Source organism: Sus scrofa, chromosome 3 (assembly GCF_000003025.6).
Source record: "Sus scrofa isolate TJ Tabasco breed Duroc chromosome 3, Sscrofa11.1, whole genome shotgun sequence".
Taxonomy (NCBI): domain Eukaryota; kingdom Metazoa; phylum Chordata; class Mammalia; order Artiodactyla; family Suidae; genus Sus; species Sus scrofa.
In genome coordinates, this window is record NC_010445.4 from 52,266,021 (window position 1) to 52,293,857 (window position 27,837).

General features: G+C 43.5%; 1 protein-coding gene across 3 annotated transcripts in view; it reads right to left on the reverse strand.

The window, feature by feature from the left end:
• Nucleotides 1-27,837, reverse strand: part of IL1R1 (interleukin 1 receptor type 1) — a 141,823-nt gene that overhangs the window by 73,109 nt on the left and 40,877 nt on the right. For 2 of the 3 annotated variants that reach the window (XM_021087129.1, XM_013995919.2), the window contains exon 1: nt 21,019-22,510. The exons of the other annotated variant lie outside the window; for it this stretch is intronic. The gene's annotated coding sequence lies outside the window, so the exon portion shown is untranslated. Of the gene's footprint in view, nt 1-21,018; nt 22,511-27,837 lie in introns of those variants that run through there. 3 annotated transcript variants of the gene reach the window in all.

Genomic DNA, 27,837 nt, shown 5'->3' on the forward strand with positions numbered 1-27,837 from the left:
ATATATTCCTTTGTGATCTTGTTTATCAACCACAGATTTCTACTAGAATGTGGGTATCATGAGGATAGGATTTGGGCCCATTTTATTCACTGTCCTGTTATCATTGTCTAGAAGAAAGCCTGGCATGTGGTAGATGCATTTGAAATTATTTAATGAATGTATCAATCAATCATTTAACATGGAGCTCCCTTGTACTTGCCCTCAGTAGTTTTCATCCCTTCCACTTAATACTTCATCTTCTTTGCCCAACTCCTACCCCAGCCATCTTCAGTTCCCTCAGTCATCTTTGTTTCATCTCACCATGCACCATCCACAAACATGCAGGTCTTGAATTTCAGGACAAGTTTCCTGGACTGGATCCTTCTAACAATCAGCAGGGAGCTGATTCAGCCCATGGGACATCAAAGGATGGAGACCTGAGCAACGTGCTTCTCACCCTTAACAAAGTGGGGCAACGAGCAGAGCAGAGAAAGCTGAAGTCCGAGTCACCAGCCAGCCACCTCCAAGGTAGCCCCAGTCAAAGGCCCAGAAGAGAAGTGTGTGAGGAGCTCAGACCAGCTGCCCCTAGTCCTGGCTTGCCTTCTGGGCTGGCAAGTGGGCTGGGAAGAGAACTGACACTGTGGATGCTATTTACTGAAGATGGCTCCTTCAAACCGAGGCTGGACAGCCACTGGCCCCTGATATGGAAAGGGGACCTGGAGAATCAGAGAGGGATTCCCGGGTCCGAGCGCCCCACACCTGGCTGTGCCCTGGAATCTCCTGGACCTTCTAGAGTCCTGCCTCCTGAGAAGATCTCTGGAGATGGTGCTTGGGATTCTGCAAGTTTAAAGAGCTACCACCTGCTCCTCACACCAACACGTGGTAACCAACAAGCTGAGAAGACCACGAAGGGCCTTTCCAACCCATGACTATGAGATTCCAAGCCCTCCAGAGAGGCAGGACATGTCCCAGGGGAGTTTTAGTATGGGTAGAGGGACTCTGGTTTGCTGTGTTTGGGAGAATGCCTTGTTTCGGGAACAGAAGTTGGCGCTTCTAGAAGTCCCACAACACCCAGAATGGCACCACACAACAAATCGTCCCCCACCCTACCAAACTTTCAAATACCCCATCAGACCTGAATGTAGGTAAAAATCTGAGTCTGGGGCCTAACTCTGATATTCACAGAAACACAAAGCTTTTTTTTTTTTTTTTAAGTTTTATTGAAGTATAGTGGATTTACAAATTTGTGATAATTTCTGCCCAACAACAAAGTGACTCAGTTATACATGTCCACACATCCATTCTCTTTCAGATTCTTTTCCCACATAGATGATCAAAGAATATTAGGTAGAGTTCTCTGTGCTACACAGCAGATCCCTCTGTACCTCAGTGTGCATATGCCAGTCCCAAACCCCCAGTCCATCCTACCCCCACCCCCTGCGACCTGTCCCCTTTGGTAACCCGAAGATTTTCAAAGTGTGTGAGTTAAACCAAAAAGTATTTTTGTACAGTTTTAATATATATGTTGAATTTTCCAGAACTGCTGATACCATGAAAATTGTGGGCACATAAAAATTTGTTTTCTCTGGAATTAAAAACAAAAATTTTTCCCCACAAGACAAATCAGATGACTGAAGACTATGCCCCTCATGATATTTAAATCTCCAAAGAGGCACAGACTGCTTCCATCTGCATTTGCAGCTGTCACATTACAGGCTCATCTGTGTGCATCTGTGCATCTGATGGCTGCTTCTGTCTCCCAGCTCAGCAGTACCCATATCTGTCCATGCTGAACTGAATATGGAATATCTTCCACTTCTCCTTCACATTACACTTAGTGTAATATAGTTACATATTTAATATAATCTGGGGGTAGGTGATGTTATCAATGAATTCCATTAGAGGAGAGGAAAGGGTATGCTATAAAATACATATTCAAAAAAGAGCACTGAGTCTGTTAAAGTTAAGAACCACTGATCTAAACCGCTTAACTCATCCCTCAGAACAAAGCTACAACTCAGTCATAAGAAAGAATGAAACAATGTCATCTGCAGTAACATGGATGGACCCAGAGATGACCACACTAAGTGAAGTCAGACAGAGAAAGACAAATATTATATCACTTACATATGGAATCTAAGAACAATGATTCAAATGAACTAATTTACAAAATAGAAATAGACCCACAGACATAGAAACAAACTTATGGTTACCAAAGGGGAAAGGGGTGAAAGGATAAATTAGGATTTGGGGGTTAATATATACACACTACTATACATAAGATAGATAAACAACAAAGAACTACTGTGTAGCACAGGGAACTATACTCAATACATTGCAGTAACCAATAATGGAAAAGATTCTGAAAAATTAAAAATTAAAGAATCTGAAAAAATTTTAATTAAAAACTTAAAAATCTCAAAAAAATATATAGTATATATATAACTGAATCACTTTGCTGTACACATGAAATTAACACAACACTGTAAATTGACTGTGCTTCAACTTTTAAAAATGGTTAAAAACCTCTTAACTCATTCCTCAGAATAAAGCAACAAGTTGGAGAAATAAACACTATTTTCTTTGGCTCATCCTTATTGTCTGCTTGCTCACCTTTGACTTTTCCCATTCTTCATCCAGGGTCTGTGTTCTATTCAGTAATAAATCTTCGAGCAGAACTATTTCAAACTCTCGTAGCATCCCAAACAGTCACCAAAGAGGTCTCTTTTTATAAACAGCCCTCCGGGAGATCCTCTCTGCTGTACTCAGCTTTCCTTTCGAGGCACAGATAATGTGAGCATTCTTTTTAGAACTTATTTTTATTATGTGAACTCGACTTTGGCATTTTACAGCCAAGATCACAAGAAGGGCTTGACTCCGCCCCACAGGCTGACACTCCTGAGCAATAAGATCCCCTAGGACTGGATGCTCTTACCATTTTGTGCTTCTCCTTTTTAAACAGCTCCCTTATTTCCACCCCTCACCAGAGGGCCACAGTGTACTCTCCAGAGGGCCACACTGGCTGCTAAATGTGACTGGATTCCGAACCCACCATTGTGACTGCTCTCAGCACATGTCAGACACATTTCCCTTTGCTTTCTTGGGGAGCCCTTGGTTCAAGAAATAATAATGAGGTCACCAAGACCTGTAACCAAGGAGAATATGAAACAGTGTACCAAACTACATCCCAGCTAAGAATTATTCTTCATGCAGAGATGATGAGAGGAAAGTTGCAAGAGCGGATCCTCCAGTGTGGTTTTCCTACCAGGTTGTTCTACAGAGAGAAGACAGCACCTGCTAAATGATTAGTAGGTTCTAGGTAGCTGGGGAGCAGTTGAGAAAGAGCTTCCAAGGGGTCCTCCCATCCATCAGCCTCCAGAGCTTTGTGGGTGGCCATTCTGCCATCTTCCTCTCCATCCTCCACAAAACTTTCCCTGCCTCGATAGTGGGGGTTGAATCTCAGGGCTTTACTTAGATGACCTCACCCAGTAGATCCCCTTTCCTCTCCGCCTCCCTCTTTCCATCATTTCCTACTCTTCCTATTCTTCCTCTCCCTCTACAACTTTTTCCAAGTCTCATTTCTTGCTCTCCATCAACCAAGAAAGACCCATATGAGACACTACCCATTTTCTATATTTTCTTGGAATTGTACCAGTATGCCTTAAACTGTAAACTATTTTATTGATGTACCTATGTCAAGTATTGCTATAATTCAGAACAATTCCCCTAGCTCTTTCATTTACCATTAATGGTTACATAAATTCTGCTCTGCTTTATTCACTTTTTAAGCATAAAATTCTGGGAATACTTCACTCCAAAAAACCTAAACGAATTAATAATCCAACTCATATTGCTTCCCAAAGTGAGCTTGAGAATGCTTTTCCCAATAAGATATAAACACAGTTTTACATGTCATAAGTATAGCATGGCATTGGAACATCTCAGTTGAAATGTTTTTAATTGATGAACAAATGGCATCATACTATATAATCCGCTGAAGCAACATGCCTCGGATTTGAGTGCAAAGTCACCTTAAGGAAAGAGATTGAATGGATTTGACTATTTAACGCAAGGCTGCATTCAGTCTTTCTCCATTTCTATGATGTCTTTGGGTTGGTGTCTACTCAGTGAATGGTGAAGCCCTATTTCCTCCGGGAAGAAAACCAATCCCTGTCCCCATCTCCAGTCTAAAGATGTGGGCCTAAGGATGATACTCTGGGCCATGCTGGTTGGGTCAGGAGTGTGCTCTAGACCCAAAGCTAGAGCATGCACCTTCCTTCTCCCAACGATTTTGCACCTAACCTGAAACACACATCCTCTGAGTCACGGATCAAGTCAGAACAAAGAAGGTGCTGTTCTGCTCTGAAATTCATTTGGGACCTACAGAGTGATTATATTTTCCATTGAATGAACCAGAGATGCAAAGAAAGCCAGTTTTCATAGAAAGAGAAAAGCAGGGAGTGGAGACAAGAAAAGAGAGAGACTCCTTTAGACACTGCCCAGGGACCTCCCAGGGGGCATCCTTGTCCTTGAGACACAGGGGGCACTTTTCAATGCTGACCATTCCTCTCTCTTCTCTCTCTCTCTCTCTCTCTCTCTCTTATTTTTCCTTAAGAGAACTTATTTCAACAAACCCATGGTTCCTACCATTGCCAGCTCCTACAGCTTGTAGTCACCAATATCTGAGTGCCCCTTGCCCTTCTTAGGGAACTTTTTCTTCGATTTCCTTTTCTACTTCATGTCCACTCATTTGTTTTTGTGTGCGTATCTGTGTTTGTGAGCAGACAGGCAGAGACAGAGGGAGAACTAACATGGAAACCCCTGACTTAAGTACAGACGTTTTCAAAGAAAGACATCATTGGCAATCAAACCATTCCTACAAAGGATGCCTAGTGAGCCCCAAGGTATCCTGCAAGATGGCCTGAGTTCTGGATCCACTTGGTCCTTGGGCCTGGTTCTCACTGTACAGACCCAGGAATTCAGACTTTGTGGAGTTTTGCACACATAATGTTCTTATAAAACAGATGCGTAAGTCCAGAATGGAATTTTGACTTGTTAGCTTAAAATCAAACCCATAAGTTCCAAAGTGACAAGCTTTAATTATTTACAGCTTGTTTTTCTTTCCCAGGAAGGACACACTGGGAAACCAAGATAGCATCAGCGGTGTTCTTGGTGATCAAGAAATCAGATGGAAGGGGGTTCCAGCGTTTGATGGCATTGGTCTTGGGGGCCTTCATGCTTACTCTGCACCAGCACCTCTCAGGGGCTGTGACCAGTTCTCAGCCTGGGCGGGCACTGTTCCATTTGTCCAAGAGTCCCTGTGTCTTGTTCCATGGCAACCTTGGCTTCTTTTGAGGTGGACACATTCTTTTTCTTTAGCTGTATTCCATTGTCTAGCATGGAAGCCATCCTATTACAATAAAGGTTGTCTAGTCTCATTTATGACTAAAAGGGTGATCTTATGTACTGGGAATTATATTTCTTGAATGTATTAAACAATGTATATTGTTTTATTAATTATTTCTAGTTGCTTGGTAGTTCATATCTTCAAAGGAGAGGCATCTCTTAACTTGGGGAGAGGTAGATGGAGGCTAGAATAAAGAAGGTACTACTCATCTTTGAACTCCAGAATCAAGTTTAAGGCCATGGCCAGGCAACAGCCTAAACTAAGAATCATTAATCATAACATGTGCAATAGGAAAGAAAAAAGATGCTACTGAGTAACTATGACACTTATCCTCTATTGCAAGATGCACTTTCAAGTGTGGTACGAAATGTGCCAGGCTTTGTTGAGAAACAAAAGGGATTTCTTTGGACCTCCTCAAAACTGGGCTTTACTTTTCAAGAGTCAGAGAGGAAGAGTGGACCCACACACCAGAGTGAGCTGTCCTGGACCAGAACAGGGAGGCAGCCCAGGAGGGCAGGCCAGCAGGCCGAGAAAAAGGAGACAGAAGAGCTTAGGTCAAGTCTGGAGGCAGGGAGTTGGGGAGGGAAGGAGGCGGGTAGAAACCTACAGTCACTGGGCTGGTGACCTCCACCCCTTGGGAGAGTTAGGGAGGTGGCAGTTCCTTCAGAGAGGGTGGGCACAGAGTGAGACCCACTTCCGGCTGGGTACAGGAAAATCACAGAGCCAGGGAGCTGCCACCAGCAGAGTGGGAGAAGACACCACTCAGGGGTCCTGAGACCAGGAGACTGGAGTCTAGGGACTTACATCTAGGGAAGCAAGGCCACAGCTGGTGGCTCCAAGCCCTACACCTGGTAAGACCTATCACACTGCAGCAGATACAGGGGACAGAAGGCCACAAGGCCACAAAGACAGGGGTTTCCACCTGACCCAGCAAGATGAGACATCTCCCCAGGGCAGCCAGGCTGGAACCCCTCCCCAACCCCTGCAGATGCTAGAACATCCTGAGGGAGGAGGCCAGAGGGAGCCAGGGGCCATTTCCCAAGAGCTGCTGAGATTTAAAATTAACTGTGACAAGACACTGTAATGTCTGCCCGGGGTTAAAACCTTGACCTGGACCAAACTCGCTGGAACTCATTGATCCTTCCAAGTAGTCATTCGATAAATATTTATGGAGCAAACACCACGCAGCAGGCGGTGCCCCAGGTACTTGGGATGGAGCCAAGAACGAGTCAGACAAAATCCCTACCATGGAGCTTTGTTCTGCAGGCTGTGGGAAGACAATAGAACGTGAACATAATCAAGAAAGGACTAACACAGGATGTGAGAAAGTGGAAATAAGTGTCCACCTCAAGGAGTCTAGGCTTGAGAGCAAAACCATGCCCAGTTACACAACACACACCCCACCTGCACCCTATCCTTGTTTATGCCAAGCTGCTCCCTCTGAAGGACATGGAAGGACAGAAAAATGAAGCCAAGACAAGCCATGCCCTTGAGGACCTGACAGCCCAGCCTGTGTGGTTACACCCAGGCTTCATGGGACAGGAATCCATCCTTTCATTCATTTAGCAAATGTCCACCCAACACTCAGTGAGATGCGTGCCAGGCATCAAGCACTCAACACAGAAAACATTCACAAAACACACACAATCCATACACAGAATGTACACACACAGCAAACACAACACACAAAACCATCACACAACACAAACTAGCAGTCACAGAACATGCAACTAACTACACACACAACATAAACACATACATATCCACAAAATACATCCATAAGACATTCCCACACAAACAACACCCACACACTTACACAACACACACAAGTGCAACACAAAAAAATTATATATATAACAAAAAACACATACATAATATACATATGCAACACACAACACACTCAGATCAACATCAATATACACACAACACACAAGAACACATCTTCACACAACACATACAAAACAGTCACAACATACAATATACACACACAAAAAACACACACAGTCACACACTCACAGAATATACACAAAATATACACGCAGCAAACACAACCCTACATATTAACACAATATACAGACTCACAGGACACACATATCCAATTTCCATGCCAAAATATTTTCAGGTTAAAGCCCCCAGGACAGAGATGCAGGCTGATGGAATCAAATTAGCAAGTGAAAAGTGACCACAAAGAGGTTGGGGGGGAGGGTAGGCAGGAGGCAGGGCTTCTGACTGAGCCACTTCAGGATGACACCATTGTTCACCTGAGTTCCCGCAGGAACCTCCACAGGCTCTGAGGAGGGATTTTTGACCATGAGAGTGGTTTACAACCAAACTCAACCCGCACAACCCAGAGCTAGCAGTCTGCGCTTGTGACATAATTTCTTTTAAGACGCTCCAGATTCTGACCCTAAGAGGCCAAGAGGGTACCTACGTCTCTCTCAACACCTGGCACTTCAGGCAAGGTTACAATCGCATTGTGCAACTGTGTCATTTTCCATTCCAGCAGTTAGTCTGATACAATGGCACGACAATAACCAACTGATGGCACGACATTTATTTTCTAATTTTCAGCAGATCAAAGAAAGTGCAATTTGGTGTTGTTCCATAATGAATATAACAGCTTCACCAGACAACATAAACTGTTTCAAGAAGGAAAACCCTCTGTGGTCAAAGGCATATCTTTGAAGTGAAGTAAGGAGCTTATGTTTTAACTGGAGGTGTTTGAATTATTGAAAGAAAGGTCCACTCGAAGTTAATGCTTTTACCATTACCCTCTGGTAAAGGTTCTCTTTGATCCTGGCTGAGCTGTACACTTATTTTGAGCAATTTAAAAGAAAATATATCATAGATAGATAGATAGACAGACAGACAGACAATCTCACGTACGAATTTGATATATAGATTTCTTTTCTTGATACTTTCCAAGCACATTCTTTACCATGACTGTGACAGAAAAGTCCCAGAAGGTAACAGTTCTGGCACTTTTTCAAGGTCTTAATAAATGAGAGTAATTCTTAAAACTCAAGGGCTCAAAGTAAATGTTTTCTGCCCAGCAGCAGCTCCCCCACGCAAATGCTATTTCCAAGAAAACCAAATTACACATCCCCAAGGGACCATACCATCTTGGACAAACACCTACACAAGCAACAAGCTGCTTCAACATCCTCTTTGGAACAAAGTGAGTTTCATCTAAATAAATACACAAGCAGGGAACATGCCAGAAGAAAGTTAGGATGGAGATGGGAAGACAGTTCTGTAGTGCGGAAAAGGGTCTGAAGGGAAGCACAGGCAGCTGCTTAAAGACCTGAGAAGGTGAAGGTAGCACACAGTCACATATGGCAAGCACTTGATTTTATGATGGTCAACCGGGGAACTGAGCCACAAATGTGTGCCGGGAATGCCACAAGCAGCATTAAATGCCTTAGATGCCCTGCCAATCCAAAACTGGACCAGGGGTCTAATGAGAAAAGATGTAATATGGAGTAATACTACCCAATGTGGAAAACTAAGACCCTTCAATATTTTATCTCCGGACTCTGTCACATACCTAAAATTCATGTAAATAATCCTTACCTTTATAAGAGATTTTTTTTTCCTTCTCCCTTTATAATTAGATTCTTTCAAACTAGGTCAAATACATATTGCAATGGGATTATGAAGTAACATGAGAACAGGAAAAAGCAGAACTAAGAAACTATACATATGCAAATTTTAGCTAGAAAAAAGTTAGCTTTGTCATATCGAAAACACTAGGACCAAGCTTAGAAAGTCTGCTAACATGAATTCATCACTTTCTTCCAATGGGAGAAAAAGGGAACACAAAGTCTTCAGGGCAATAACCATCTTCCTTTGGCAGGCGGGGGGCAGGGGGGTGTTCCTATAATGTCCTACACAATGCAAAGCATTCAATAAATACTTTTTACATTGACATAAGATTAACCTATTATGTTAGTTTCAGGTTTACAACATACAGATTGAAAACCAAATTACACACATATTTCAAAATGATCACAATGTCTAGTGAATGTCCATTTCCACCCACATAAATTTCTTTTCCTGTGATAAGAACTTGTCAGATCTAACCTCTTAGCAACTTTCAAATATACAATACAGTATCCTTAGCTATCGTCATCATGCTCTATCTTGCACCCCAGGACTTGTTTCTTGTACAACTGGAATTTGGTACATTCTGACCCTTTCAACCATTTTACCCCTCCCTACCCTCCACCTCTGGCAACCACCAATCTCTTCTTCTTTTTCTTGCTTTTTAGGGCTGCACCCGAGGCATATGGAGGTTCCCAGGCTAGGGGTGGAATCAGAGCTGCAGCTTCTAGCCTATACCACAGCCACAGCAACACCAGATCTGAGCCACGTCTGCAACCTACACCACAGCTCATGGCAATGCCGGAACCTCAGCCCACTGAGGGAGGCCAGGGAGCAAACCCACAAACTCATGGTCCCTAGTTGGATGCGTTTCTGCTGTGCCACAACGGGAACTCCACCAAACTCTTCTATCCGTGAGAGAAGTTAAAATCAGGCTCAGATAAAGTGATAACAACTCTAAGGAAATCACTCTCTCTCGTCTCCTTTTAGGATGAATCACTAGTGGCATGTTCTTCAAATTCTCCAAATATATTAAAGAACATTTAAGATGCAATAAAATTCATCCAGAAATATCACTGGCTGAAGTGTGTTGTCCATTCATGCCCAAGCCTGGCTGACCTTTTGATGTTATTACGGTATATTGAAAAGAAAGGAGGTGGGGAGCAGTTACCCTATTTACTTAAGAGTCAAGGTGGCCAAAAATGAAGTAAATACCGTGTGAATCATCAAACCTCTTAATGGCCACGGAATCTTTTTATATTCAGAGTTTCGCTATTACCATTTGAGACATCAAAATTCTATGTGTGGGAAGCTCTTAAATTTCTCCCTCAGAAGACGGACTAGGGGGGAGGAAGCCTCAGAAGTTAGAGAAAAGGAGAGATGAATAAGGCAGCAACCAGGAAAAGTCTGAACTGTGTCCATGCAATAACATGCCCACCTTGTGGATGCAAAACTGACATGTATAACCTGCATATGCTTTTTTCCCCCCTCGTCAAACGAGGTGGTCAGACCAGAACACACTGTTCTTCTAAAGCAACCAGATTAGCTGGATACATGGTGCTGGGCAAGCCCCCACCTGTCCTACACGTCAGCCTTGGCAGGGAGAACCCCCGTGCAGGGCCCCCTACTGCTCTGGATGAAGCCCAGACACTTTGCTCTCAGCTCCAGACCCTCCTCACCTCCCTTCCTAGCTCAGAACTCCACTTTCCTGAGCTAGTGCCCCTCCCTGACGTGATGCTTTTTGGCTGAGGTCAAATCACAGCTCAGCCTCTTTGCCAGTTTCCCAATCGCTCCCTCTTTCCTTCTGCCCAGAATGTCAATCCTTCTCCCTCCTTCAGCTCAAGTCCTCCTCCTCCCCTTCCATCGAGACCCATCCCAATGCTGCACACTTCTGCCAGAGAGCATTCTAGGGTCCCACCCCATCCACCAGGGAACACAGGACTCCACCTCCTCTGAGCCCTCAGCTTCACTTCCCCATCCTCAGCGGCACCAGCACCACTCAGTCTGCAAGGATGACTTCCCTCCCTGATATTCATCAAATGACGAAAGGTAAGCTCTTTCCCTGACCAACCATAGCTTGAGCAGAGTAGACATTTAAATCTTTGCCAGAGATGAAAGAGGTTACATTTACTTCACTTACACCCATCATCCCTTAGAAAATTCATACCACACTGACAGGACAGAGAGCCTTTGATCGTGTCCAGGGGCAAGGATTTCTGGGAAATGGACCTAAACTCCCCCAGCAGAATGATTTGGCAATCACACAGGACAGCCCTGCACTAGCCAGCTTCTTGCTGACTTGGGTGATTTATGCAAATTATGGCTGTCTTCTTCCCCGGGTCAGTGGCTCTCAGCCCCCATTGTACCAGCCGCTCCTGGAGAGGTATTTTAAAAAATCCTTCTGCCCAGGTTGCAACCCAGATCAATGCTATCAGAACCTCTGGGGGAGAAGCCCAGGCACCTGTAGTTCTTAAGGCTCCCCGGGTGATTCGAACGTGCCATCAAGTTTGACAAACACTGACCTAGACCATAGAAGGTGATCACAGTCAACAGATGTTTGTTGTATTTGTGTGTAGCTAAGTGACACTTTTCTACACTGAGCTGACAGGGGCTGGGAAGAGGAAGAGTCCAGAGCCTTATTCACACACAGCCAGTTTCCCCAGAACAATAATTTATGATCCAGACATCAGTTCCAGACTAAAGGAAGTGCCTGTCTCTGCCACCACCACTCCTCCACCACCAGCCCCAGCATTTTTCATGCTCCTATGAACCTAGTTTTATACACTATGTCACATTATCTAAATTTCTTCAGCATTTCAACTGGGAGGAAAAAAATTTAGAACTCTGATCTTGTGGTGAAATAAATCTCAGAATTGGAGGGTGGTGAGAAATATCCAAGTGTGCTGAGTGATGTCAGGTGTAATTTCCCACATTATTACAATAGCAAAAATGTAACCTCCCCTTCTCCCTATGACTCAGCAGAGTAACCCGCTGTGTTAATCTAGAGAAATGCTTAAATCTGGAGGGAAATTTATTCAAAAGAGTTGGTCATGGCAAATATCACATGAGGTTTATTTTAAACCAAGTCACAGTATCACCCCCGACTAGAATCATATATTTTTCTCTTCAGGACAGAAATCTTGTGAATCTTTGCATATAGTTTTACAGATTATTCTTTTGTTTGTCTGGAGCTTAACTGAAATATAATTGACATACAATACTATGTAAGTTTAAAGTATACAATGTATTGATCTGATACATTTTCATACTGCCCAATATCACCACTATACTGTTAACTAAAAACCTCCACCCCATCACAGAATTACAACTTCTTTTTTGTGGTGAGAACATTTACAACCTACTCTCTTAGCAACTTTCAAGTGCATAACACAGTACATTAGCTACAATCACCATGCTGTACATTAGACCCCCAAACCTGCTATTCTTATAACTAGGAGTTTGTTCCCTTTGACCAACATCTCCCCATCTTCTCCACTCCTAGCCCCTAGCAACACTATTTTCTGTTTCTCCAAGTTCCATTTTGGGGATTCCTCATAGAAGGGATATCATACATTATTTATCTTCCTCTGTCAACCTTATCTCACTTGGCTGAATGTCCTCAAGTTCCAACCATGTTGTTGCAAAAGGCAGGATTTCCTTCGTTCTCATGGCTGAATGATATTCTATCGTACGTCTAATGCATACCCCATCTTTTTTATCCATTCATCTGTTGATACTTAGACTGTTTCCATCTCTTGGCCATTATGAATATATTACGAATAATGCTGCAATGAACATGGGAGTGTAGATATCTCTTTGAGATAGTGATTTCACTTCCTTTGGATATACACCCAGAAACAAAACTGCTGGATCATATATGTGGTTCTATTTTTTAATTTTTTGAGGAACCTCCATACTGTGTCTCAGAGTGGCTGCACCAATTTACATTCCCACCAGCAATATAACAGGGTTCCCTTTTCTCCACATTCCTGCCAACACCAGTTATCTCTTATCTTTTTTAAAACACAGATTACTCTTTACCAGACAGATGATATGATTTCTGAGACCAGAATTTTCCCACCTACTTCAGGCAGGGAAATTTCTATCAAATCCCTATGATACTTGAATTGGTATTTTATTATATATATTTCACTCATATTGATTTTAGATTAAATGTTATCTATAGACGACTTCAGAGGCTAGAAAGTAACCCTTGCATGCAATGCCTTAAAAAAAAAAAAAACCTAGCTTACAGATAACGTGTGACAACTTGGATGATACATTCCCAGCAGAGATGGTAGAGGGGAGGCTTAATCATGTTCCTCCTGTGAACAAACGCTGAAAACTTCAGCACTCAAACAAATATGAGTTCAATTGCATCTTTAAAAGAACTATCCCATCAACTAGCATTTCCCTTCTTTGAGAATCATTATCATTTCAGCACAATGAAACATGAAGAAGTTTGGGAGCCCAGTGGACCCAGGTTCAAATCCTGACTCTGTTATTCATCTGCCACCAGCTTGAGACGGTGCCTTCCTATTTCTGCTGGCTCTATGCCCCATCTTCCTCTGGCAAAGTGGAAAATGGTAAAACGTGTGTACGGAGCATTGGTAACATGTGTAAAGCACCCAGCCATGGAGAGCAGGAGCTGGAAGACGGCTGAGCCTATTACCATCCAGAGTTCTTGGCCTCCTTAATGAATAGAAATTGCTAAAACACCAGGCAAGAAGCTCAGGTAAGGCTTTATTGGGGCCCCAGCTGCAGGGGGCAGGGGGAGGGGGGAACAAAAACAAACAACAGTTTCCCTTGTTGGCTTAGATGGTCTGCCACCCCTTTGGTGGTATTGCAGGGGGCATGCTTTTGCTCTTGGTTCTTCAGAAGTGGCAGCTGGGGTATTAGTTTTTTTTTTTAATCCTCCTGCCTATAATTTGCCCCAACTGCACAGGGCACGTAGTTATTTTTAGTCCCTTATACTTTCTTTGTATTGGGTTGCTGGAAGAGATGTCTGTCCAGGTACAAGCATTGCATCCACTGCAGCAAGGGTCCCAAGTCCCACCCCTGTCTACACCACTGTGATCTGGCCTTGTCTCCATTTCCAAGCTCCTTCCCACTCACTTAGCCCCTACCTACAGACCTTCTTCAGCCCCTCAGCAGGGCTCAAATGCCTCTGTTCCCTCTGCCTCAGACCTCACCCTTCCTCTCAAGGACCCTCCATCACCAGGCAATACAGACCCAGCCCTTAGCCACTGTCCCAGCAGCTGTCTGTGTCTTTCGTGGTGCTTATCCTTATAAGTACACCTCAAGCTGCCGCCAGCTGCTGTGGATGACCCTTGAGGGCAGCATCCAGATAGCCTTCCCCTACTGTGGCATCCCACAGACACCCATAAGGCCTCAAAAAATAATTGTCATGATCACGACTGGCTTCAAAATAATCCCAATGCCACCATACACCTATGTGAATGGCCAAAATCCGCAGCACTGACAGCAGGTGCTGCCAAGGATATGGAGCAACAGGACCCCTCCTTCACAGCTGGTGGGAAGGCAAAAAGGTGTGGCCACTTTGGAAGACAGTCTGATGGTTTCTCCCAAAACTAAACCTGCACTGCTGTACAATCCAGCAATTACACACCTTGATATTTACCCAAAGATGCTGAAAAATTACATCCACACAAAAACCTGCACGGGGATGTTTATGGAAGCTTTATTCACAATTGTCAAAACATGGAAGCAACCAAGGGGCCATTGAGTAGGTGAATGGTTAAATCAGCTGTGGTCCATCCAGACAACAGGATGTTATTCAGCGCTGAAAAGAAATGAGCAATCGAGCCATGAAAAGACCTGGAGAAACCTTCAGTGCATATTACTAAGTGAAAGGAGTCAGTCTGAAAAGCTACATAATGTGCAATTCCAATTACATGACATTCTATGAAAACACGGAAGCAATAAAAAGATCAGGGGTTGCCACAGTAACAGCGGGAGAAGGTATAGAATAGGAAGAGGACTGAGGACTTGTAGGGCAGTGAAAATATTCTGTATGACATGCTAAGGGTGGAAAAATGTCATTGTATGTTTGTCAAAACACTCAGATGGTCACCAAGAGTGAACCTTAAGGTAAACTATGGACTTTGGAGGAGGATGTGTCAATGTTGGCTCATCAGTTGTAACAAATATCCCACTCTGGGAGGGGAATATAACAGAGGAAGTTATACACATGTGGGGCAGAAGGTATGTAAGAATTCTCCATACCTTCCCCTCAATTTTGCTCTGAACTTAAAATTGCTCTTTAAAAAATCATGTCTAAAAACTGCAGTTATGATGTGAGATATGAAAAATTCAAAAACATACTGAGTTAAACTTTTCCCCCTATAAAATCACCAAACTTAAAAAAATTAAAAAAAAAAAAAAAACCAGTTTACTAGTATACTGTGTTGACAGGTGCATGGGGAAACATTCTCTCAAACATTCCGGGCAGAGGTGTTCATTGGTATAACCTGGTGGGAAGTAGGTGGGCAGTTCTGAAATTTATATCAAATCACAAATGCACATAGCCTTTGACTCAGCAGTGCCACTTCTAGGAATTTAGCTAACAATTAAGCTTACGGGCACTTCTGCAAAATGACACAGGCAAAGCTGTTTGTTATTCATTGCAACATTGGTTGTAACAGCAAAAGACTGCGAACAATTGAAAAGTTGCCAAAAGGCTACAAAGCAGCAGGTTAGATACAGACATGGAAGAGGGTACATACAGAAGAGGTGTGTGTAATGGGTAATTTTACATGTTGGTTGGACTGGGCCAGGAGATGCCCAGAGAGCTGGTTAAACCTTGCTTCTGAGTGTATCTGTGAGGCTGTTTCTGGAAATAATCAGCACCTGAAGTGGTGAACTGAGCGAAGCTGATAGCCCTCCCCAGCAAGGACAGTCCTCATTCCAATCCCTTGGGGGCCTACACAGAGCAAAAGGCAGAGGAAAGTTGAATTAACTCTGTCTGCCCTCTTGAGCTAGGACATCAATTTCTCCTGCCTTTGGTACCCTGGTTCTTAGGCCTTCAGACTGGACAGGAGTCTACACCATCGCTCTCTGGATCTCAAGCCTTCTAACTACACTACCTACTCTCCTGGGTCTATAGCCTGTAGACGGCAGATCCTAGAACTTTTTAGCCTCCATAAATGGCATTGAGGCAGCCCATACCTTATAATAACTCTTTCTTTATAGATAAGAGATAGATAGATAGACAGACAGATAGACACATATACAAACAATACATCTATTTCCTGTTGACTCTACAGAGGGAGAACCCTGACTGATACAGTGTGAAGAAACTATTGACGAGTCACCCATGTATGAGAAAGAGGGAATGATTTCACTGAATAGCCTCTTTAAGGCCTTTTAAATTGTGTTATCTATTCAAAAGCACACAAACTTTGTGTTTTCGTTCAAAAAAAAGTCTGAGTTCTAAAACCTTAATGGAAAGTCTAACCGAAAAATAAGTAAAGTACTATTTCAAATTATAGTCTTAAATAAAATTTTTTAAGAAAAAAAATGTAATGCACACCTACATAAGGTCTGGCAAACAATTAATACTAAATAAATGTTGTTGAATTAACAAAAAAAAAAACTTATATTCTTCAAGTTATATTCCTATCCCCATTTTAGAACCTGAACAACTAGCAAAAATAAGACAGGTGAGTTTCCCAGGAGAAAATGAAGCTAGGCCTCTCCAGACTTCACCCCAGCCTTCTGGATGGTCCTGCCAGGGAATACACGGCCTGAAAATGAACTCCAGGTACCATTTCAACTTGACCGACAAAGAGTCAGGGACAGATTGACAGACCCCTGGAGCCCCTGAATGAAAGGATTACTTGGCTGAGGTTCAAGCCTCAACAGTTCCCAGTGCAACAGAATTGGACCTTCAGCATCTCTGGATCAGCACCCAGTTGTCACCAGCACAGCACATGGGCTAGGAGGCTAAATGGACTTGACGTGGATGGACGGCTGTCTTAGCCCTCACTGGTTCCTTTGGGTCACTTACTGAACTGCTCAAAGTCTCAGTTGGTCTGATTCTAGAGCTGGAACAATGGCACCAGTCTTACAACGTTGTGAGAAAGGCTAGAGTCAGTGGCTGGAAAGAACCCAGAATAGTGCACGTTCCTTAGTAGGAACTCAGTAATGTGGACTCCATACCCAAGGGCACAGCACAGACATCGTCAGCCATCCCAAACCACAGTCATCATCTCTCAAATTCAGCAACCTGTGGACTCCAGAGTGAGACTGCTTCATGAATCCCAACCCCACACTAACCACTGATGTGACTTGAGGTAAATCACAATCACATCCCTGGGCTTCCGTTTCTTAACCTGCAAAGTGAGGTAATAATAAAGACCACCTCAAATAGGAGCTCTTAGAACCAGGTCTCACACATTGGAAGTGCTTCCTTAGTTATGTGCCATCATCATGACTTATTCAGCACCAGATCCAAACCATTGCCCAATGGGCACTTGGTGCTGATTTTAACAGCTGACCACTGAGCTAACAGTCAGGGAGAAACTCTATACCCCTGAAAGTATAAAGCTTTGCATACTCATGCCAAGTCCATAAGCCTTGTACTCACAAAAGCTGCCACCTGTTTTCCTGGTTCTACCCTGGGTTTGTATTCATTTGCTTAACAGCCATTAAGAGCTTTAAAGTTTTACTGAGTAGAAACAGAAACCGACCCACACTCAATTAAATGAATAAAATAATTAACATGCCCCAGAAAAGCTCCATTTTTAAATCCTCTATAATTCCTTTTGGGGATAGTCATTTCCCTGCAAAGTTGGGTAAAAACATTCCTAGGTCCCTTCCACTGACTCATTCGAGAAATGTTTCTCAAGCCCCCACAGGGTGTCAGGCCACAAACCAGGCCCTGGAGAAAGGAACACAGCAAACCCGCCCCTGTCTTTGAGAAGCTCTCACTGGGGATCAGAGCAAAGCAAGTGAATGGTGACAATGCAATATGAAAAGAATGGCATGTTATCCCATATGCAAATGAGATAAATAAGCAACACAATAAACCCATTTTTAATCTAAAGTATATCCAGGTGCTGCTGACTCTCAGAACTAAGCAATATGTTGTCACACACCCCTTTCCCAGTTTAGAATTAGGAAACACTATCCAAACTTTGGCATACAGCTCTCTAAAAGCTGAATATCCCATAAGGTGAAAATATAAACTGCATATTAACAATAATAGTCATAGTACCACTCGGTATTTTTTACTTTATTTCTATTTAAAGAACTTTCTTCTAGCCCTCTTCTGTTCCCAGTACAATCCTGTGGTGAGAGGGAAAGTCAGCCCTTATCTCTAAATTTTATAGCTAAAAAGGAGATACAATCATAAAGACTGAGGTTTGCCCGAGGTTGTTCAAATGGTAAAAATCAGAGCAAAAGCATCTGATTCCCCCACACTCTCTGCAGACCTGCTGAGAGACATCGAATGAGATCAAAGACCTCAGAAATTAGGTTGACAAAAGTTGCTATGAGCGAGAACGGGTTTGATAATGAGTAACCAAAAAAGACAAGAAGTTGAACCTAGAGGAAGAGAGTAAGAAACCAGAAGGTTTCACCCCCAAAAAGTGTCCTGAACACAAATGAAGACAAGATACTCTTTGCCAGTTATCAGATTAGCACACTTAAAAATAAGTAAATAAAACCCAGCCGGTGAAAGTGTGGGGAAGTGGTGTCTATACAGTGCTGGAGGGTATGTACACGAATGCACTTTCCTAGAGGAATTCAGTAACAGAATCAAGAGCTTCAAATATACTTTCGCCCTTTGACCTCTGGGATTTTATTCCAAGGAAATATCAGGAAGAGATGCATAGGTTTCCCCCCCAAGGATGTTTGTTTTGGTAATGTTAAGAAGTGAAAAGACAGAAATCAAATATCTACCAACATGATTCAGCAAATCATCTGTGGAGGAAGAAATTCATTAGCATGGCAAGATGCTTTGCTGAAAGGGAAAAGCAGATAGTAAAACAGAATGGACAGTCTGAGCATGCTTTTTCCAAGATGTAAATGCATTCAGAGAAACCATACCCACCAAAATATTAGCAGTATCTATCTCACAATATTAGGTTTTGATGTTTCACCTTCTTCATTCATCTCTATGTATTCTTTCTTTATTTTTGACTGTGAGTATGTGCTATCTGTATACACTTTTAAAGGCATTCAAAATACTTAAGAAAGGTATCTTAGCCATTCTTTAACCTTGCCTGTGGAGTTTCTCTACTAAGCAAGTTAACAATGCCCCAAAGGATTAGTGGGTTAAGACTGTAAACTGAATGTTAAGTAGAGACAGGTCATAAGCATTTTTTATAATTCATCACTACATGTCAATAGATGATTAAAGAAGATGTCACACACACACATGCACACACACAGTGGAATATTACTCTGCCATAAAAAAGAATCAATTAATGCCATTTGTAGCAGCAACATGTATAGACTTAGAGATTATCAGACTAAGTGAAGTCAAAGACAAATATCACATGATATCACTTATATGTGGAATATAAAATATGTTACAAGTGAACTTATTTACAAAGAGAAATACTCATAGACATAGAAAACAAACTTATGGTTACCATAGAGGAAAGACAAGGGGGAAGATAAATTAGGAATTTGGGAATAACAGATACACACAAATTACATAAGATAAATAATAAGGTTCTACTGTATAGCACTGGAAACTATACTCAGTGGAAAGAATCTGAAAATAAATGATATATGTGTGTGTGTGTGTGTATAACTAAATCACTTTGCTGCACTTGTGAAACACTGTAAATCAACTATACGCCGATAAATATAGCTTTAAATAAAATAAAATGCATCACCACTAGTAGGAAGATGAAATTCATCTCGAGAAGTGTCCCTACTCCTTCCAGACAACGTGTGGTCTCCTTTCTCCAGGGGATCCACGTATTAACATGGACACAGATTTCCCCTTGGCCCGCAGCACATGGGCCCCCAGCACACACACCATGGCCTCCAGCCACCTTTGGGTGGACACAGTGATCCGCCGAACCAGCTGGTCACTAGCTACACCTTTTGAAACGTCCTTCCCCCACCCAGCTCTTCACACCTTCACAGCCAAAGTGCAAACTCGCATCTGGTATAAGAGCAACACGGAGGTTTAAGTTGAACTGAATTGAATGGTAAACTTCATTTTGTTCTCATTTTGGCTTTCTTCTCTCCTTTCTTTAGTAGCTCAGATTCTGTCCCATTTTCCTGTTCTTTCACACAACAACACTATTGATAGGAAGTATGAGGATCAAGGGTGTCCGATAAAAAATACAGGGCGATGCTGATCATCCAATTGAATGCCTACAGCCTACGGCCACAGGTGTAAGTAACATAAGCAAAAGCCCCTGGGGGGAAAAAAAAACATGCTCAAGCTTTAAAAATTCCATTGTAAGCCCTGATGGCAGGAAGCATGTACAAGGCTTGCAAAGACAATGTGTTATCATTTTAAATGCAACCAATCATGTCTGCTTGGAGTAATACAAGGCCTTCAGCCAAACATGGGGCCAGATGATGCTTCTCTGGAACAGGAGAAGCATCAAGGAAAATCATAAAACAAGTCTTCCTTCTAGCTTCGACTAGAGCACTTTAAAAGGACTTAATTTACAATATCCTTCACTTAAACCTCATGATTTACCAAAAGCCACATAACTATTGATGACTTATAGGTAGGACATAGCCATAAAATATATCTGCCACAGATTTTCCTAGTTAATATTCCACAGAATAAAACATATGTAATCATAGGTGATCTTTAAACAGGGCTCACAGACACATCGTGGGGTTAAATATGCCTACAAACCACATAAGCCCAAGAAATCCTTCCGATCTTGTTTCAACAAATAGCGTAACAGTGTCAGTATTTTCAGATTCCATTTGTCCCTCCTAAAGACTTCACTGGGGAATAAGCAAACAGAGGGAAAAGGAGGGAAAAATACAAAAACAAAAACTAGAGTGCAAAGCAATCATCTTACCGTCTCTTTTTCTCATGGTTGGAGCCTTTGGGACTGGCTGGCCCCACGGGAGGTGGTAACACAGGGAAGCCGGCAGGATTTCTCCCCCCAAGCGAAGCCAGCTGAGTTGACCGTGCTTATTAAAAACAAAAGTGCATTTTGAAGACAGCCCTGGATAGAGCTGCTAACGGCTCTTTTCTTTTTCCAAAGAGCTTTGAGGGTGAAGCACAAGCCTGATGCCTCACATCTTGTCAGCCGTCCCAGCTGTGCTGAGTCTGTGAGAAGAGAAAGTGGGCTCCGGGTGACGCCTGTAAGAGCTTTAATCCTCAGCAGTGACACATGTGGGGAACTATGAACAGGAAGCTCAGAGCCCGGCAAGCAGCCAGAAGCATTCAGAAAACGTGCCAAGCCCTTTCGAAACACCATGCTCTCCACTAAACATTCACTCCTAACGGTTCACAGGCTGTGTCTCTCCTCTCAAATGACTGAGCCATCAACCTGGGCAAGGCTGGCCCATGGACATCCAGGCTGTCACTGTTTCTGTCATCAGTCTGGCTAAGTCAAGGCCAGGTTTGGGGTGTCCTCCCCTCCTGCCCTATTGCCCACCTCCCAATCTTTGTGGTAACCATACCCACAGATGTGAGCCCCTGCGATGCCACAGGGCCTTTCATTCAGGTCTTTGCAAGGCCTCCTCCTGAGGTCACGCACCCTGGGGGACACTGCAAGGAACTCTTCTCAGCATCTGAGAAGCAGGGAGACCCACTGGTCCCCTCTCAATTCAGGCTGCGTCAGGGCAGGGCGAATTTGGAGAGGTGGGCTGGTAGGCAAAGCTTCTGGCCCCCAGGCATGGCCACCTGATCCATCCATGAGAGACGTGCCCTCGAATCCCTCTTCGATTTTTCGCACAGCCCCTCTGCCCCTGCACTCAGATCCAGGCTCTGGATACAACGCAGTTGCACTTATCACAGCTCTTCTCAAAGGCCTGCAGCAAAGGGCCAAAACGACCAAACCTCCTATTCCAGCAACAAGTCCCACCCCGAGGCTGCCCATACATCTGCCTCATCCCCTCTGCCCTCTAAAAGGACCCTCTGCAGCTATCTGGATGGGCCACTACTGACTCCAGAAGACCTTGCCTTGCACCTGCTCTGTAGCCACCAACCTGTCCAGCTCTCTTATCCTCTTGAATGTGAAGAAGCCACAGGCACCACGCGCCCGCTCCTCTTCCCTCCCCTCATGCTTCCACCCTTCACCGCCTTTCACTCTAGCATGCCCCCTACTGCCTCCTGGGGTGGAGCTCCCTGCTCGGAACCCTCCTCTTCCCACCTTAACAGTAACAGAGACAGCAAGACTGGGGACTTCTTATGTGCCAGGCTTTTTTTCTAGGCAGTGTGAGTTCTTAAAGCCCATTTTACCGGTAAGGCGACTGAGGCGCAGAAAAGGTAAGTGCTCAGCCAGGCAGGGTGAAACCCAGGTGGAGCCCAGTCTGGCCTTGCTCTTTGAGTCTTTCCAGCCACCCACGCTCTTTATTTGGGAACAGGGAGTATGTACTCAGGGAACGTGCGGTTTCCTCACACTTCTCGGTACCTTCCCAGAAGTGGTTCCAGGAGGCCTTCCCATGCTTGGTAATTACCAAGTGGCGGTGATTAAGGGCAGATTAATGAGCCGGAATTGAAAGACCATATGTTCCACTTGGGCCATGGACAAGGATTCCAGCCTTTGAGTACGCAGAATGGTCTTGGGTTAAGGCAATATTTCCATACAGGTTTTGTTGACATTTTAACCCACCTATGCTGTGAGTGTTCAGAACTAGACCATCTGGTAAGTCAATGGGCTGCTAAAGACATAGCCTCACTGAAACAGCTGAGATGCCCTGCTGTGGAGGGGTGGGGGGACTTTCCATCCTTCCTCCAGTGTGGAGTAGCTCAGACCTGGCAGCTAAACCATCCCAAGATCTAGGGGCAGCCCCACTGGTCTGAGCTGCTCTACCCTTAGAAACGTGCTAGCACCTTCCAGGCTGCTGGCTGGGTACTATTCATGCCATTTCATTGAAGGGATGCTTCTGGCCACCCCCTGCACACAAGATCCTCCCATGTTGTTTGGAGGAAGAATAAAGATCAGAAAAACCCAGCTGTGGACCCTAAGAAGCTTATTACCTAATAGACGGGGAGGCTGTGGATGAGACACAAAAGGGTTTAACCCGATGAAGGTAGCTGACCCTCCCCCATAGGAGTTTGTGACCCCAGTTTTTCTGTAATTAGTTTATCTTGACTGAACATTTAGTAGAGAGGGAAGATTTCATTCCCAGGATTTTTCTGAACCTCTTTTTCACTGCAGACAAATCTCCCTTCCTCCTTTCTGCTTCTAAGGATAGAGAAAAAGACACACACACACACACACACACACACACTCCTGCCTGGGTTTGTCAGTTGCTTAGTCGTCCCCCCCCCCCGACAGAGTTCAAAGAAAACAAGCAATCATAGTTGGCAGCAAAAGTTCAATACCAGAAATTCATGGAAAATCTCCAAACTCCAGGGTCGTTTATGGAGGCTGCAGTACAGAATTCACTGAGCCAAGCCCAGAGCTTTTACTATTAAAACTCCCAGAAGACGTCATGATGACAACTTTCTCAGCAACAGGATCTCTGCAGAACTCCAAAACATCTGTATTTATACTTAAGAGGTCAGAAATAGCTCATATATTTTCCTGAAATATTTTTATGGAAAAGTTTATACAGTGGGATGGACTGGGAATCTGGGGTTAATAGACGCAAACTATTGCATCTGGAATGGATAAGCAACGAAATCCTGCTGTCTAGCACTGGGAACTCCATCTAGTCACTTGTGATGGATCATGGAGGAGGATAATGTGAGAAAAAGAATGTCTATATGTATGTGCGACTGGGTCACTTTGCTGTACAGTAGAAAATTGACAGAACACTGTAAGCCAACTATAATGGAAAAAAGTGAAAATCATTTAAAAAAAGAAAAATAAAAAAATTAAAGTTCACAGTCAGAATGGGTTTGCATTCAAGAATACCTTTAATGTGGCTGTAACCCATGTTTTCCATGTGTGATCCTTAGTCTGTGTGTGGTCCAGGTATTTTCTACCCATCTCAGCTGATGAGAAAGAAGATTGCAAAGAGGCACATGCACTTTTGTGCATGTATGTGTGCCTGGGTACAAGCATATCCGTACCCAGAATCTGACCTTGCCTCACATACTATGGGTCCTTAAGAACAGGGGTTGGGGGTAAACCGTTTTACCAGGTCCAGCAACTTAGTAATTTTGTAATTGAACAGACCCAGACTGGGCCCCAGGAGAGTGAAAGAGCCTGCTTTAACTTCATGGATGTGGCTTTGGGGAAACCACATCATCTTTCTGAACCTCAGTTTCTACATCTGAAAAACAAAAATACAGTCTAATCTAAATCCTTGCTGCACAAAGTGTGGCCAGGGGCCAGGGGCATCTTCAGGGAATGTGCTAAAAATGCAGGATCTCAGGCCCCACCCCGAAATAGCTGAATCCGAATCAATATTGTAATAAGATGCCCCACGTGACTTGCGTGCATGTTACAGTTTGAAGAGCACTGTTCCACATGTTCTCCTCCAGGGCACCGTCTGTTAGTTTAACCCTTGTCCCTTTCCACTGGAGAGTTAAGAACCCATGCCCAGTGGCTGCCTCATGACCTTTGCGGTTATGCCCTGGGAGAATCTGGCTTGATTTCTGCAGGCTGATTTCACTCCTATTCCAGGCAATGACACGTAAACAAAATGGACCATCTCCATGACTCTTCCAGGCCACTAAGTCACACTGAGTCTTCCAGCTTCCTCCTAAGCCTCTTTGGAGAATCCCATCCCTTAATACTTCATGCCTCCAGACACCTTCCACATCCCCCACTGTGTCTGAGGGGCTGTGCAAGCACAGATTAGCAAGCACGAAAGATCCAAGATGAATTGTTACAGTGACAGTTTTCAACATTTAAGGAAGCCTTGCTCGCTAAGGGAAAGCAGCATGAACTGACTCAGAATGAGCCAAGATGAGTGAAGCTCATTGACTCTTCTGTATGATGAGGTGACAGATGGGGAGACTGGAAGAGTACTGAGAATTTAATGAATCAGGAGTTCATGAAAGCATTTCGAACCTCTTTCTTATGAGCAAGATGAAGAACATAGTTAGTAGAATTGGATATGTCCCTCAAAACCCGTCCTCCATGACAAATGGGTTAACACGAAGGGTAATCAACAGTGGAAAACCTTGGGTGCCATGCATGTTGCCTTCCAGGAAAATGACAGCCAGGCTGGGCATGGACAAGGTCATAGTCACCCTCAAGATGTGGCAAGTCAAAAGGACAGGAGGTGGGGAGGTTGGAAAGCACTACATTCCACCCCTAAAAAAAGCAAATTCAAGATTAGAAAGGAAGGAGTTCCCACTGTGGCTCAACAGGACTGGTGGTGTTTTTTCAGTGCCTGGACGTAGGTTTAGTCCCCGGCCCAGCACAGTGGGTTAAAAGATCTGGTATCACTGCAGTTGTGGGGTAGGTCACAACTGCAACTTGGATCTGATCCCTGCCCCAGGAACTCCATATGCCATGAGGAGGCCAAAAAAGAAAAAAAAAGAAAGAAAAAAAAAGATTAGAAAGCAAAACTGAAATCTGAAACCAAATAAATTATCAAATGATAAATGGCAACAAGAACCAGAGACTGTGGTGGCGGATCCTGATAATATTCTTGGGGTGCATGAATGCAGAAGAGGAGGGGGCCACCAAGCCAGACCAGAAGGTGGGAAGGGCACCAGGAGCTACAGCATAAGGGCACAGCTCACCACACGATGGGGGAACTGGAGCTTAAATGGGACTTTGGATTCATTGAGTGAGCAAATCAGGATCCCAAAGATCCCATTAGGATGGAAACATGGGCCAAATCTCACAATAGGAAATTGAACAGAGACCAATCTAAAGTTCTAGTTTTACTTCCCACACCTAATTATGGAGGGTCAAGACAGGACACACAAAAAGCCAAAGCACTGGTGGAGGACAAAGTCAAGCACGTGATGGGATCTGATGGACTAAGACATCTTCTGTGAGCCCCTACATGTGATTGGAGCCTGAGCGTAGGAATGTTAACTTCTAGTTCAAGGGAGAGTGGTCACTCTTGAGATCATCCTCCAGAACAATGTTTTCCAAATGTTCTTCCACCATGGCACTCAGAGGAAATGATAGGAGGGCTGCTCATGGCCAGAGAAGACCAGCCAGGCCCTCCCACCTGCCCACAGGCCAAGGGGGTTGATATTTGCACACCTGGAAGCCATAAGGTCATGATAGGAGCCCACGGACCCTATCCCAGGACAGAACTAGGACAGTGGAAATAGAAAGTTCCAGAGGCCCCTTCAAGAAAGATCTTTGTAACAACAGAGCTCTCAGCAGTGTAACAAGCCAAACCCCATCCCAGACGTATTCAGAGACCAGCTGGCTGGGCACAAGCATCTAACAGGAATCCCTCCTGCCAGCTCTACCTGGCCCTCTGATTTTTCATCAGCTTGTGGGCTGTTTTGTGTTGATGTGTTTTGTCCTCGTGGCAAGTTAGGGTGCTGAGCAGGGCATTTTCTCATTATCTGCATATTGAAATAGGAATCTGGGACCAGGAGGGGCAAATCCAAAACTAGATTTGCGATCTCTAGATTTCATCATCTTTCTTGGTTTACTCTCTCACAGTGCCTAGCTGTATATTTCTGTGAACTTTAGGTGTAGCTTTTAGCTGTTCCCGTGAATGAGGAAGTCATTGTTTTTAATAAGGTCAGGTGATGTTTATTATCTGTCAAATTCTAAAAATGAGTCATAGCACAGTAAGTATGCCTGACCTATTGTACCACTAAACTTTAGGTGAAAACACTGTCTTTGGTTGTTGTTTGACAAGTTAACTAGTTAGTGTCACTAAGTTTGAGGGAAGGTTCAAAACATTCTGATCAGTATAGATTTTTCTAATATATTGTTATAAAAAAATAGAACACAATACAGAAGATGGGAGTGAGATTTAAACACTCTTCATGATCTTGCCACCTAACGCCCATCACTGTTGGCATTTTGGATAGTTCCATCTACTCTTTTTTTTTTTTTTTTCCTATGCGCTTATGTCTTTGTAATCTCTTTTGATTTAATATTGTGTCACAAGTGGTTTCTTATGCTATTACTTGGCTTTCATCCCTATCATTTTTAGTGCCATGTAATGCTATGTATCACCTCCTGTTCTGACACATTACCCCTTTTCACAGTCTTGACTCTATGGTTTTCATTTTATATTTTAAAAAAAAGTTTTTATTCACATACTACATTTTAAATGTCTGGGTGATCGAGTTCCCATCGTGGCTTAGCAGAAACAAACCTGACTAGTATCCATGAGGATGTAGGTTCAATCCTTGACCCCGTTCAGTGGGTTAAGGATCTGGCATTGCTGTGAGCTGTGGTGTAAGTTTCAGACATAGCTCAGATCTGGTGTTGCTATGGCTGTGGCGTAGGCCAGCGGCCACAGCTCCCATTCAACCCCTAGCCTGGGAACTTTCATAGGCCACAGGTGAGGCCCTAAAAAGACAAAAAATAAATAAATAAAAAATAAAAAATAGAGGTCTGGATGAGGGAAAAGTTGGGGGAGGGATAAATTAGGATATTGGGATTAACAGATACACACTACTATACGGGGAACTATACTCAATGTTGTTTAATAACCTATAAGGGAAAAGAATCTGTAAAAGAATATATATATATATATATATATAATACATAACTGAATCACTTTTCTATACATCTGAAACTAACACATTATAAATCAATTATGCTTCAATTTTTAAA